The sequence below is a fragment of the Staurois parvus genome, unplaced genomic scaffold (genome assembly GCF_062004578.1).
Source record: "Staurois parvus isolate SC_StPar_1 unplaced genomic scaffold, SC_StPar_1.0 ptg000574l, whole genome shotgun sequence".
NCBI classification, from domain to species: domain Eukaryota; kingdom Metazoa; phylum Chordata; class Amphibia; order Anura; family Ranidae; genus Staurois; species Staurois parvus.
In genome coordinates, this window is record NW_028318370.1 from 3,219,293 (window position 1) to 3,234,516 (window position 15,224).

At 45.0% G+C, this 15,224-nt stretch overlaps 1 protein-coding gene across 6 annotated transcripts in view; it reads right to left on the reverse strand.

Annotated features, from left to right (window-relative positions):
* GJA5 (gap junction protein alpha 5) overlaps window positions 1-15,224 on the reverse strand; it is a 162,980-nt gene that overhangs the window by 2,547 nt on the left and 145,209 nt on the right. For all 6 annotated transcript variants that reach the window (XM_089691913.1, XM_089691908.1, XM_089691911.1 and 3 more), the window contains one exon: window positions 6,896-6,980. The gene's annotated coding sequence lies outside the window, so the exon portion shown is untranslated. The remainder of the gene's footprint in view (window positions 1-6,895; window positions 6,981-15,224) is intronic.

Genomic DNA, 15,224 nt, shown 5'->3' on the forward strand with positions numbered 1-15,224 from the left:
AATCCCATGTGAATGAGGCCTTAAATACATTGCTGAATATTAAATAACAAAGACAGAGTCTCATTAAATGATACGTTCATCCTTGTAACATGATACACCTGTATATAGGGTGAAACATGTAACATGTTACAGTACAGCACCTATCTGCACTCCCCGATCACCTGCCCCCCACGACCTCCCCCACCCAACACCCCCGACAAGACAGTAGCGAAGGATCCTCTCCCTGCACCCGCTTTCACAATTTGAAAACAGCCCACACAGCTGCGTGAATGACTAAACTACAAGTACCATCAGCCGCCTCAGCCGATGCCTTATGTAGTACTTAATGAACTACGAGGACACTGATAAGCACTCTGGTAGTTCATTGATTCTTGCTGCAATTCAGTAACTGTCTGCCCATACGGGAGGTATGGGAAGACAGCTGACTGAGAGTCTTCAGGAGCCTGGCATTGCACCCATAATCTGCTGATCGCAGGTGCAATGCTTTACAGGCTATAGTTTAAAAGAAATTAAAAATGCATGTTTTTTATCTCCAAAAAGATGTGCATTTATTTATTTATATAAAAAGGTGAACTTATCCTTTAAACCGTCCCTCTCTAGAACACTCTTTTTTTTTCATTTTTTGCACACAAAAAGTGATACTGAGGGGTTTTTTTGGTTGTAAAGCTTCAGGTTTTTTTTTTAAAATTAAAATAACAAATATGTCATAGTTACCTGCTCTGTGTAATGGTTTTGTACAGAGCAGCCCCGATCCTCCTCTTCTCAGGTCCCACGCCAGCGCTCCTGGCTCCTCCCCAATGCCAAGTGCCCCCCTTGGGGGGGTGCTCGTGTGAACTTGCTCCCAAGCCAGCCCTGTATGTCCATATGTCATATAGAGCACAGCTCAGCCCCGCCCCCTCCTCTCTGGCTGTGACTGACAGCAGCAGGAGCCAATGGCCCTTGCCTCTGTGTCTCAGCCAGTGAAAAGGAAGAGATCTGGAAGAGCCAAGGCTCTCAGGCATAGCACTGGATCGTGATCACACTCAGATAAGTATTACGGGCTGATGGGAAGGCTGCACACTGAAGGTTTTTTACCTTCATGCATAGAATGCATAAAGTTAAAAAACCTTCAGTCTTTAGAACCACTTTAAAAAAAAAAAAAAAGATATTATACTTACCTACTCAAAGTTGTTTATCTCCTCTTCTGGCAGTTCTCCACCGGCGCTGTTTACTGTTTCTTCCTCCAAAGTGCCTCCTTAAAAAGCTGAGCGCTATGGAGGCACCCGTGCATGTACGCTCCTGAGCCATGCTGTGTGTGTTCATAGACCCACACAAAGTCTGTGAGCATTGCCCCTTCTCCCTCTTAACAGGCACTTGAGTGACTGCAGCCTATGGCTCCTGCTGCTCTCAGTGTCTCCTGTGAGACCAGGAAGTGAAGGGAGTGGTGATGCAGCCGAAACAGCATTGGAGCGGTAACATGGCTGCTCACAAGCACCGACCCCCCTCCCATCCTGCCAACTTGAGACAAAGGAATGTTTTTCTTTCTATAGATAAGACCTGGAAGAAGATCACACCTATACCATGATGGAGATTGTTTTCGTGTGGAAATGACCAATCAAAGACTAGTATAATGCTTATGCTGTTCTCACATGACTCTTGCATCATTTTGCATATATAAGCTCACTTTCTCATTATAATAGAACTAGAAGTGTTCATAGACTGAACATGTGTGTCAGCGTGAGTCTCTTCCAGTGTGCGCACATTCCAAAGCTAGAATGATTAATTTGGACAGGAGCAGATAAGCACTGGACAATTTAGTCCTCAACTAAATCACTAACAAGCCCCCTATGTAACAGCCTCGGGCAGGAGACAGGTCATCCTTATGGGGTCATCAGGGGTATATTAGACACCCATGTCTCCTTTGTCCTCTATTGCAGCTAATCAAGCACATATTGCATTTTGTTGGCCGTTTCCCTGTCCACAGCAGCCAGGGAATGACAGCTCTGCAACCGGAGCTCAGAGAGGATTGCTTCCAGCTTCATAGACAGCAGTGGAGATTGGGAAATGGATATTCCCCAACCTCCTCCCTTTCACCATCCAGAGCATATTAGGTGTGGCTTTGGGCTCCTAGATGAGCAGGAGAGCCTGGGAACCATGGAGTTGGGGTGGGCAGAGGGGTAAGATGCCACACCACAAGCACTGTGAAGTAATTTTGTACCCATACAGAATCAATTTTACATTACAACTGGCTAAAGGAAAAAAATACAATCTCTTTGCTGCTACTGCCATGAGCTTCTTGTAAACCCCTCTCACTCTGAATGTGCATAATATGTCCAATGAGGCAAGGTGGTTATGTAAAACTCAAGTTCAAGAATGGGCTGCAAAGGCAGTCGCAGTGTCATTCACAGGACGCGCTGACAGATGTAAATGTAAATAATGCAGATGAAATCTTTTACCAAACATAATTTAAATTTCAAAGCGTTGCACTGAATAAACTTGCTCACTGCCCACCACCTTCTTCAGCTTACATTCCCGGCCCACCACCTTTAGACTGCTACCTACCCAGCCCTCCCTTCACACTAGTGAGATGGATGACAAGACCATGCTTGGGCAGCTTCCCTCTGTCATATGTGCAAAGGCTCGCTCTAGTTAGCTCCACTAGCACAAGGGCCATGCTGAGTATTGTACCTGCCCACTACTTGTTACTCACTGCCTGGAGCCTCAGCTGCTATTATTGTGCCTGCCGTCACTTCACTCTCAGTTGAGGCCAGGGGCGGACTGACAACTCATGGGGCCCCCCGGGCAATAGAGGATCATGGGGCCCCTGTGTCCTTTCCCAAACTCAAAAAAGCCTATGAAAAAGGTACTAGGGGCATCTCATGGGGCCCCCTACTGACCCCGGGCCCTCGGGCAGTGCCCGAGTTTCCAAATGGTCAGTCCGCCCCTGGTTGAGGCCATGCCTCCTGTCTGCCCACCACCACCTAGAGTCTTCTCCCTGCAGACCAACCTTCGTCAAGCAGAGGAGACATTTAGCAGGCCGCAGGGAAGGTGATGCATGTTTGACATGCCTTTATAAAAGAAGGCAGATGGCAGTTGTCAGAATGATGATCCCATGCAAGAACTGGTGTGCCAAGTGCAACTGCAATAGGGGGGCATTTATTAAAAAATTCAGTTATTCGTCCTGTGAAACTGCATGTACATTTCTTCTGTGTGACTGGCGGCAAACTTGAATTAAGCTACTTTCTCACTAGGTTAAATGTTATTTATTGACAAAAAGAGTTGTTTGAAAAAATACTGCACTATGGCCACCAGATGGAACTGACAATCAGAGTAAATAAGTATTTATTTCCTATAATCAGATCCATCTAGTGGTGATAATACAGTCGCTTCCCAAGTTATTCTATTCTGTATAAATAGCTTTTGTCTAACTGAAAAAAAAAGCCTAATACCATTCGGTTTTGCCCCCATTTGCACAGAACAAATGTACATGCAGCTTCACAGGATGAAATCTTTTATAAATACACCGCTTTGTTTCACTGACTAATAAAATATTCCTTTCCCTAAATCATATGATTACTAATATTTACCACTTGTGGCCAGTAACTGGCAAACTTTAAACAAGAAATTCGTTCTGTAGGCAGATTTACAGCTGTGTTAATAGTTCTGTGCCGGACGAGGGTGCGTATCCCTACGCACCATCAGGCCAATGGATGAATCTAAAATATAACCTTTATTCAGATATATACAAAATGTATGCTCAGCTGTAATGAATGCCTATTGGAATGGAATGTACTGGGCACAACAAAATGACTGAATACCATTGCAATTATTTACCTTACATCCAAATGGTTAATAACACCAGACCAAATCAAATACTATACCGTTTTAGATGAAGGGACGGCATAAGAGGAGACACTGTAGTTTGATCATAAACCTATCAACTTGAATATATAATCTCTAATAAGGAAATGGAGTTACCCCCATGGACAAAACTAATTAGATAGTATATTCGGTCTAGCTACAGATATGTAATACGGGTACACTCATCCATGGGCCTAAATGTCACCCTCTCATGGACAAGCCTCATACATCACCATATCCAATCAAAAATACCTCACTGTCTTGAGGAATGCAAATGATGCAGTGTAAAGCGCAGTACAGACCTCTCCAAAAAAAAAGGGGGGGGGCAGTAAATATTATGTGCATTCAAAAAATGCTCCCAAAGAAAGCCCCAGAAGAAAAAAGAGAAACTCTACATGTTTCGCTCCAAAAAACAGAGCTTCGTCAGGAGTATAAAGCATTAAAAAAGGTCATATAGTGGCTGGAAGTTGTGCTTAGCTTCACATGGTGGCAAAATGGCACCTATCGTTTGTTTCACCGCTATACATAGAGATGGTAGCCATCAAAATGGCCCCTGCACATGCTCAGTTCCTCATCTTGTGGACAAAACCTGCACATGCTCAGTTCCTCAACAGACCCTATCTTGTGGACAAAACCTGCACATGATCAGTACCTCAACAGACGCCATCTTGTGGACAAAAAAACAACACCACAGCAGCACATCAATCGACAACACAATAGACACTGCTGGTGCTCTCAAACACTGGTAATGCCCCACTAGTTAAGGACCAAAATTCATACCATTATATAGCATTTATGGAGCAAAATCAAACAAAAAACACAGAATTCCTAATCACACACAAAAGGAAGGAAGGTAAATCCTTCATTTAAACCATAAGGTGCCCTTGAGCCTAAACGGAAAATCCATTTTGCTTCAAGTTTCAAAAGACATTTATCTAGGTCTCCTTTTCTAGGACCCAGGATATATATGTCTCAATCTAAAAGTTTAAGAGGTCAGCCTTACCATCACGTTTTTGTATCGCATGTCTTGCTACTGGTCTATCCTTGTTTCAAGCAAGGCTGTTAGTACATAGTCACCTAGAAAAAAACCTCTATGAAACACACTTGGCTACATAAGAAACCAAAAGGTAGTTTCAGGTGTGGTCACTGTACTAATATATGTAGGAAAAACAATTTGCCCCTTTAGGAGACGAGTTCTTGAACATGTGAATGATATTACTCGAAACAAGGATAGACCAGTAGCAAGACGTATGATACAAAAACATGATGGTAAGGCTGACCTCTTAAACTTTTGGATTATTGACAAATATAATATGGGTCCTATAAAAGGAGACCTAGATAAATGTCTTTTGAAACTTGAAGCAAAGTGGATTTTCAGTTTAGGCTCAAGGGCACCTTATGGTTCAAATGAAGGATTTACCTTCCTTCCTTTTGTGTGTGATTAGGGATTCTGTGTTTTTTGTTTGATTTTGCTCCATAAATGCTATATACCATCTCTATATATAGAGGTGAAACAAACGATAGGTGCCATTTTGCCACCATGTGAAGCTAAGCACAACTTCCAACCACTATGTGACCCTTTTTAATTCTTTATACTCCTGACGAAGCTCTGTTTTTTAGAGCGAAACATGTAGAGCTTTTTCGTTTTTTCTTCAGGTCTTTCTTTGGGAGCACTTTTTGAATGCACATGGTATTCACTCCCCCCCCCCTTTTTTTTTTGAGAGGTCTGTACTGTGCTTTACAGTAGATCATTTGCATTCCTCAAGACAGTGAGGTATTTTTGATTGAATATGGTGATGTATGGGGCTTGTCCATGAGAGGCTCTCAACCAATTTTACAAACAGTTGGATGCTGCTCCCTGAGGGAAGGGCGGGGTATAGTTATTCCTTGGTTTGAATGTGGAAAAAGGTCCCCGTATTTCAGCATCCCCACTGTTCTCAGCTTGTAATGATTCCAATATACTTATGGCTTCCATAGATGTCAAACCCATCGGAGTATTAGATGGTTTGTCCTTATATTCCTTCTGCAAAGCCAGTTTCCTGGCAAACAAATTTATATCTCTAACCCATTCAAATAGGTTAAAATCCTATGTAGGTACAAAGGACAATCCTCTCCTCAATACTGTTAGATGGTCAATTGTTAATGACATCTTAGATAGATTGAATACTTGCAAATCACTTTCTTGGGTCGTGTTCGCGTTAGCCGGGCCTGTTATTTCTTCCCTCTCTTGATATCTGTGTATGCCCACTCCTAATTTCTCAATTGCTGGGTGGGATAACCTAAAAAAGCCCCACGGTTTCCTCTAGGTGGTCTTGAAAAACCTCTTCTACCTCGTCCCCTCTTAGGGGTATAGCTGTATTCAGTTCTACTGTCACTTGAGTCAGCTGCGTCTCTCACTCACGGCACTAACAGGAAGGCAGACAGGCCGCATGGGTGTATCCACATGCAGGCAGTCCCATACATGTCAATTGGGATGCAGCAGCTGCACAGACACCATTTGACAACCGTGCGAGTGCACTGCTGTGACGGTGTATATTTTTTCTGGGCCTGGTAGCCACATAGCTGACAAATTTTGAGCAGCAGCTGCAAACAGGCATGAATAGGCTGCCTGCATGCGGATGCACAGAACACCTGTGCATCCCCATGTGGGCAAACACGGCCATCACACGGGTGTACGTTATAGTATGCCAGTGTGAACAAGGCCAAATTTAGACAAAAAACAGTTCACTATTAATTTTAAACCTATAAAATAATTGGAGAACTGGAGTAATTTAACATAGCAGCTCGAATGCATTTGTTCCTAATAAAACTTGTGGGAAAATGTGATTTTCTTTCCCATTATATACATTAAATCATTTTCATAAATCTAACTTTAGCAGCACAAAGATCCCATTTTTGTATCCGGTTGGTGACTTTCCCTCTGGGCTGTCTGCTCAGATTATATTTTATACATCGGACAGCAGCTTGTTACATTTAAAGCAAGATATTATAAGAATGATTGCGTTTCCTCCACGCTTGTCTCGTGATCTCGTCAGCTGATTACGATGACGCTTACCACAAATTAATCATTGTTCTCCTCTACGCTCATGTCTCCGGGCCCTGAACCTTGCATGGATTTCCTTCGGGAGCAACGGCCTTGCCTGATGAGGAGAAAAGAAAGAAAATTGGTCAGATCTTTTTTTAAACAATGAAAACTGACTTGCTGCTCAATATAAAGAAAAAAATAAATAAAATTGTCAACTAGCTCTTTATATGCTCTACAGATGGAGTGCAGGCAGTGACTAGGGATACGCGGGAGGATTTTGCAGACTTCGTTAAAAAAGAAACTTAATTTTACTCGCTGAGCTGCTTGCGGCTGTATTCACACTGCTGCAACCCCACTGTCGTGAGATTTCCAGTGCAATTTGATTGCGACTTGAGGAGTCTATGACACTCAAGTTGTATCAAAGTAGTGCAAGAACCTTTTTAAAAGTCGCTGTGACTTGAGTACCCACTGAAAGGGTTAAATGCTCATTTATTCTAGGGGTGCAAGGATTAAAGGTGTATTCCTCAAAGTGGTTGCAAACCCTTCCATATACCCAGCGAAGTGACTGCTCTCAGGTGATACACAGAGATGAAACCAATCCTCATACATAAGTTGTACCTTTTTATCTGCAGTTTTCTCCTCTCTACATCCATTGAAAGTTCTGAATTTATAAAGCAGAGGGCAGAGAGCTGAAGTTAAGCTTAGTAAGAAGAGCCCCCTCCTTCACTTAGTGTCAGGAAAACTTGTCAGAAGTAACTCATGAAGATAACAGAGGAACAAGGCAACAGACAGTGGCAGCACAGTGGCTAAATGGCTAGCACTGGCAGTACTAGAGTCGTTGGTTCGAATCCCAACCACGGCACCACCTGTCTGGAGTTTGCATGTTCTCCATGTGCCTTCGTGGGTTTCCTCCGGGGCACTCCAAAGACATGCTGGTAGGTTAATTGGCTCCGGTCTAAATTGCCCCTAGTATGTGTATGTATGAATGTGAGTTAGGGACCTTAGATTGTACACCCCTTGAGGGTTAGGGACTGATGTGAATGTATAACATATATGTAAAGCGCTGCGTAAAATTGACGACGCTATACAAGTACCTGAAATAAATAATAATAAGTAAACAGATAGAAATGACACTTTGTGCTGAACTGAAGTACACACCATAGAGGGAAATGCTTTATTCATATTTCATCTCTGAGGCTTACAACAGATTTAACTTCCTCCAGCCATGCAACTGGTCCAGCGCTGTTACCTCAGCCATGGTTGCATACTTGCCTCCTCCGTGGACAATGCAGGGTTTATAGTCCTGCATTGTACCTGATGACAAAGCCCAGGGCTTCAGGTAAAAGAGAACAGCGCTGGTGCTCACTGGCCTGAGAGATAGGGATAAGTAATACACCTTCAAGGTTTCATGGTTGTTTAGTTTCTTTTACTAGGTGTGCTTTATACATGTGACTCCAATGTGTTTCACTAATAATGGCAACATTTTACAGGATTTTTCTTTAATTTTGCTAAAATTTTGAGAGAAATGAGAACCTCTTATATCCACTTTAGTATGGACAGAATGTATTGTTGTTCTGGGAGTCTCTGCACAGTCAATCTGAGTGTCAGACAAACATTTCACATATATAAGCCCTTTACACTCACAGGCCACTTTAAGTACACCCGTTCAATTGCTTGGTAACACAAATTGCTAATCAGCCAATCACATGGTAGCAACTCAATACATTTAGGCATCTAGACGTGGTGAAGATGACTTGCTAAAGTTCAAACCGAGCGTCAGATTGGGGAGGAAAGGGGATTTAAGTCACTTTGAATGTGGCATGGTTGTTGGTGCCAGACGGGCTAGTCTGAGTATTTCAAAAACTGTTGATCTACTGGGATCGTCATGCACAACCATGCACGACCAGCTCTACAGAGAATGGTCCGAAAAAGAGAAAATATTGAGGGGCGTGGCCAGCGCGCTGCGGATGGACGCCTAACACAGGAGCTCCGGTGCAGAAGGAGAAATTTTGGCGACTTGGGAACTGATTTAGCGACTTCTACCCACCGATCACCTGGGCTTTACATTCTCCCTCACCCGGAGATGTTGCAGAAGCGCAAGGAGGAGCGGAAGCCACAAAAACTTACAGAATTCTTCCTCCGGCCTTCTAGCGGCAGCGGTAAAGATAGCACCAGATCCCCGGCCCCTGCCTCCACTCCCAGCTACAGCGGTCACTACACTGACCTTCCAGATGCAACAACACAGGCCAATGGTGAACATGGGGACTCATCACCCCACTCTCTATCTCCTACTGCAAGCCCTCCATGTGCAAGCCCTGCCAAAACCAGGATGAGGTTGGATGCTGGAACACCAGATACAGTGGTGAGTCTTGGGGAATCCCCATAAAGTACAAATACTACTACACATGTGTCTATTGCCTCCTTCCATACCTCCAATCAACCTGTAATAGACACCCTGTTGAAGGACATGCTTATCCCCTCCAACAAAGTAGGAAGTAGCTAATCTGGGAGACAGAGTCCATGCGGTTGAAAATGCTATAACTGATATTACTACCACGGTTAACGATCTGGTAGACACTAATGAGGCCAGAAAAGATGAGAGAAATTGGTTAAAAGCAAAAATAGCGGACCTTGAAGATCGCTCAAGGCGTAATCATTTAGAATTAGGAAGGGTACCTGAAACAGTTCAATCTCCCCAGCTCTAAGAATATGACAAAGATATGTTTCTTACCCTGCTCCCAGATCTCTCACCTATGGATCTCACCACAGACCTCATACATCGAATACCAAAACCATTGTTCCTTCCCGACTCGGTCACAGAGATATTCTCATGCAAATTAATTTTTTCTCAACGAAAGAACAAATAGTGAAAAAATCAAGATCCCTGGGCAAACTCCCAGAACCCTATGATAACATTCAAATTTTCACAGATCTTTCAAAACTCACTATGGATCTAACGAGGCAACTCAATGCCATAGCAAAAACTCTTCGTAACATCAGTTACAAATGGGGCCACCCTACTAAACTCTCCATAGAACGTAATGGAAACACATACATCACCACATCTCTAGAGGCTGGATTGTCCCTACTCACAGATTGGGACATAATCCCAGATCAATCTCCTCCAAGCGGCTCGCACAAACCACATGGGAAGATATCTCCTATCTGGTATAAAGCCAATCTGAAGACCAGACCCAGGAATCGTTGATCCCCATCTATAGAATATTCTATGGTAACCAGCTACATTCCCTTCTCTCACTGCGGATGCAGCAATTGTGCCATTGAACTCTTTCCCCCACTCCAGGAGATGCAGCATCACATTTACTTATGTGGCTGCCTGTTACTCTATGTTTCTTTAACAGATTTATTATACCTTTTTTTTCTTTGCTCTTCTCGCACCGCAACGTATGTCTCATATTGGAACATCATTACTCTGCCTTCTAAGGGGCCCTGGAACCCACGGGGAGAACCTCCCTTCCTGACCGCTTTGTCTACAAACTATGGAATCGCAAAAATTAATCTGACCGTAAGTGCTACTAACAGTCAGCACTGCACCACGTCACCATGGCTATCAAAATTCTATCATTGAATGCCGAAGGATTGAATCACCCAGCGAAACGCACTTCACTATGAATATCCGCTCAAAAATCAAAGTACGACATCTTATGTATTCAAGAGAATCTGCCACATCCACTTGTAAACATAAAGACTTTCCATATATACAAATGGCAAGAGGCCCAGAAAAAAAAAAGGGAATGTTAGTGGCGATCCGGCACAATATATAATTTCAACTACATGAAAAGTTTGCTGACCCCAATGGTGATTTCATCATTCTGATCTGCACCCTAAATGGTTTCAAATGTACCCAAGCCTGTATATATGCTCCAAACACTCGACAAATCCACTTCCTTAACAAGCTTATGAGGAAAATCCATTAGCTACAGAAGGGGTCATTGATTCTCTACGGCGTCTTCTATGTTGCCCCGGTTCACAACATGGACACATCCGACTCTACAACTAAACACACTACTTCAATGCAAAAGTTCCTAGTGGCCAAGGATCTTTACGATGTGTGGAGATGCCACCATCCAAGCGAAAGAGAGTACACCTTTTTCTCCTCATCACACAACTCATATTCTAGAATTTACTATTTTTTGGTCGACAAGTGGCTTTTACAACAAATATCTGCTTCTTCCATAGAGCCTATTATGTGGTCCGACCACGCACCAACTACCATCACCATCGCCACATCTAAACCCACTAACTCCACCAAATTATGGCAAGCCAACACCTTTATTTTGCAATCTTCCCCCTACGCAGAATTAATCCAACAGCTTTCGGAATTCTTTCCATATAATACTGGATCAGTGGGCAATCCCGCTACTTTATGGACAGTCCATAAGGCATTCATCCGAGGGGTTTTGATAAGTATAAGCTCTCTTGATAAAAAGAGGAGGACGCAGTGCTTAGATAAGATCATTAGCACAATTAAAAACACAGAGTCACACAACAAAACTGTCCCCAGCCATGATCTTAAAATAAAATTGTTAGCTCTGAGACAAGAGCTTAGAACCTTACCTCGACTCCTTTGAGAAAACTCACCGTAATCTTAAAGCTACTTCCTATTCCACTAGCAGCAAAGCAGGGAAAGCTATGGCTCAACGCCTCAGAGGGCAACGAGTGAAAGCTAAATTTCCATATATCCTACATCCCTTTACCAAAGAAAAAAATCATGAACCCCCAAGATATGGCTAATGCCTTTAGTTCATATTGTGAATCCCTATATAATCTTCAAATTGATCATTCCACAATCCAACCCACTCAAGACCATATTCAATAGTTCCTAGCTAACATTCAACTCCCCTCCCGTACAACAGACCAACTTCAAAGCCTCGAATTACCCTTTACCACTCAAGAAATTATCCAAATTATAGAAATTCTGCCATCTCACAAAGTCCCAGGTCCTGATGGACTCCCAGGGGAATATTACCATCAATTTAAATCTTTACTAGCTCCCAATCTATGTGACCTCTTCAACGCAGCTGCCTCCTCCTCTTCCTTTCCTAAGGAAATGTTGTCTGCTTTAGTGGTTGCCCTTCTTAAACTAACTAAACCGGGGAAAGAACCCAACACTCCACAAAACTTTAGGCCCATCTCGCTCCTCAACATGGACATAAAAATGTACGCTAAATTGTGGGTAAACAGATTAACCCACATAATGCCTTCCTTGATCAACAAAGACCAAACATGCTTTATTACAGGACGCCAATCCTCAGATGCCACTAGGAGATTAATAAATGTAATCCATGGGGCAGGGGGTTCTGGAACACCTTCTCTGCTCCTATCTTTGGATGCGGAGAAGGCGTTTGACAGCTTTCACTGGGCCTACTTGAGAGCAGTACTTACTAAATATGGGTTCAACCTTAAATTACTTTCTGCCATTGTGGCATTATATTCCGACCCATCAGCTCAAGTATATGTGGCTGAAATTATCTCGACTCCATTTCAGATAACAAACAGAACACGCCAGGGCTGCCCTTTGTCACCCCTCATTAACCTAGCTATAGAACCCTTAGCTGAGCACATTAGGTTATCTTTACTAGATACAGGATTCTGCATAGCCGTAACCTCCGCAACCTTAACCCTGCCCCCCTCCACTCTGCAGCTGATCAACTCCACGACCGCATCCTCCCCCTGTCCTGCCCCGACTTGGCTATGACTGCCTACAACAAAGCGTTGTCAACAGCCCTTGACTCACTAGCACCTTTAACCACACGCAACATCAGACTCCGACCGCTCCAGCCCTGGCAGACTGATCACACCAAAACCCTCGAACGACGCAGTCGTGCCCTGGAGCGACTATGGCGCAAAACAAAATCCCAACAAGCTTTCACCTGCTACAAATCTGCCTTCCGCACCTACACCTCCTCCCTCCACGCAGCCAAACAAGCCTACTTCCTGACCCTCATCAAGGCCCTCTCCTCCAATCCTCGCCGACTCTTCTCCACCTTCAACTCTCTACTCTCTCCACCCCCACCTCCACCCAGCACCTCACTCACCGCCCTTGAGATTGCCAATCACTTCAAAAACAAGATTGACACAATTCGCAAGGACATTGCCGCAACTCACACGCCCTCTCAACCCGTCCCCTCTCGCACAGCTACCCCATCATCCCCCCTCCCCCTCGACATTACCCGCAGGGACTTCGACGCTGCTCAAACTCCCTCCAACCCCCTTCCCCCTCACTTAGCTACCCCCTCTTCACCCCTCTCCCACGGCCTCACCACTGCTCTGACCTCCTCTCCCACCCCACCCTACATTCCTCATACTGAAGCTCCCCCAACACTCCGCACCTTTGACCTTACTACCATCGAGGAAGTCTCCAAGATCCTCTCTGATGCCCGCCTCACCACCTGCCCCCTCGACCCTATCCCCTCACAATTCCTACGACCTCCCTCCCCCTCCATCCTACGCTCCCTCACCCACATCTTTAATCTCTCCCTCTCCTCCGGCACTTTCCCCTCCCCACTGAAGCATGCACACATCACCCCCATACTTAAAAAGCCCTCCCTGGACCCCAATGACCCGAACAACCTCAGACCCATCTCCCTGCTCCCACTTACATCTAAACTCCTCGAGCGCCTCGTCTACACCCGCCTATGCTCTCACCTCAACGACAACAACCTCCTCGATCCCCTACAGTCTGGCTTCCGCCCCCTACACTCCACCGAAACCGCCTTACTCAAACTCTCCAACGACCTTCTAACCGCCAAAGCTAATGGCCACTATTCAGTGCTCCTACTCCTTGACCTCTCTGCGGCCTTCGACACAGTTGACCACCCCCTCCTCCTCAAAATACTACACTCCCTCGGCCTCAGAGATTCTCCTCTCTCCTGGCTCTCATCCTACCTGTCACAACGCTCTTTCAGCGTTACCTATAATGCTACCACCTCCCCCTCACTCCCCCTCTCTGTTGGGGTCCCTCAAGGCTCTGTCCTTGGGCCCCTTCTCTTCTCCATCTACACCTCCTCCCTTGGCCAACTCATACACTCTCACGGCTTCAACTACCACCTCTATGCCGACGACACACAAATCTATCTCTCAACCCCCCACCTCACCCCCTCGGTCTCTGCCCAAATCACACACCTACTGAGCGACATATCAGATTGGATGTCGCTCCACTTCCTTAAACTGAATCTCTCCAAAACCGAGCTCCTTGTCTTCCCCCCAGCCCGAACCCCACCCCCCATTGACTTCTACATCACATCCAACAACGCCAATATCAAACCCGCTCTGCAGGCCAGAGTACTTGGTGTCATTCTGGACTCCAACCTATCCTTCCAGCCCCAAGTCCAATCTTTAACAAACTCGTGCAGACTCCACTTCCGCAACATCGCCAAAATCCGCACGTTCCTAACCCCAGAAACCACTAAACAGCTCATCCACTCCCTCATCATATCACGACTCGACTACTGCAACTCCCTCCTCACTGGCCTGCCTCGCCGCTGGCTATCCCCGCTTCAGTCGATCCTGAATACGGCTGCCAGACTCATTCACCTTTCCAACCGCTCCGTCTCCGCCACCCCCCTCTGCCAATCCCTCCACTGGCTTCCGATTGCGCAACGGATCAAATTTAAAATCCTAACACTGACGTACAAAGCTGTCCACCATACTGCCCCGAACTACATCACTGACCTAATATCCAAGTACCGCCCAGCACGCACACTCCGCTCCTCACAAGACCTCCTTCTCTCTAGTTCCCTGGTCTCCTCCTCCCATGCCCGCCTCCAGGACTTCTCCAGGGTGTCACCCATCCTCTGGAACTCCCTGCCCCAACCCATCAGATTATCACCTACTCTCCTCTCCTTTAGGCGCACCCTGAAAACCCATCTCTTCAGGGAAGCCTACCTCACCCCCTGCTAACTTGCTGACCTCCTCCACTCTTCCTACCACTCCATCCCCCACAGCTATCTCCTCCTGTACCACTATCCCATCCCTTCTAGATTGTAAGCTCGAAAGAGCAGGGCCCTCGATCCCCTCATGTTTTGCATTGTATTGGTATTGTTCTGTCACATGTTCTGTCCCCCTTTGTAATGTACAGCGCTGAGTGAACTATTGGCGCTTTATAAATACTGTATAATAATAATAATACTGAACACAATTTTAATGCTCACAAACCCTCATTCATCTCTGGCAGCAGTACAATCTATTTTACAGAGATTAAGTGAAGTTTCATATTACAAAGTAAACGCTACTAAATCCCAAATTCTTGATTTAGGAATTGATGGCACCACGCGAAACCTTTTATCCATGCAATTTCCATTTCAGTGGGCTGACTCAGGCATTCCTTACTTGGGTA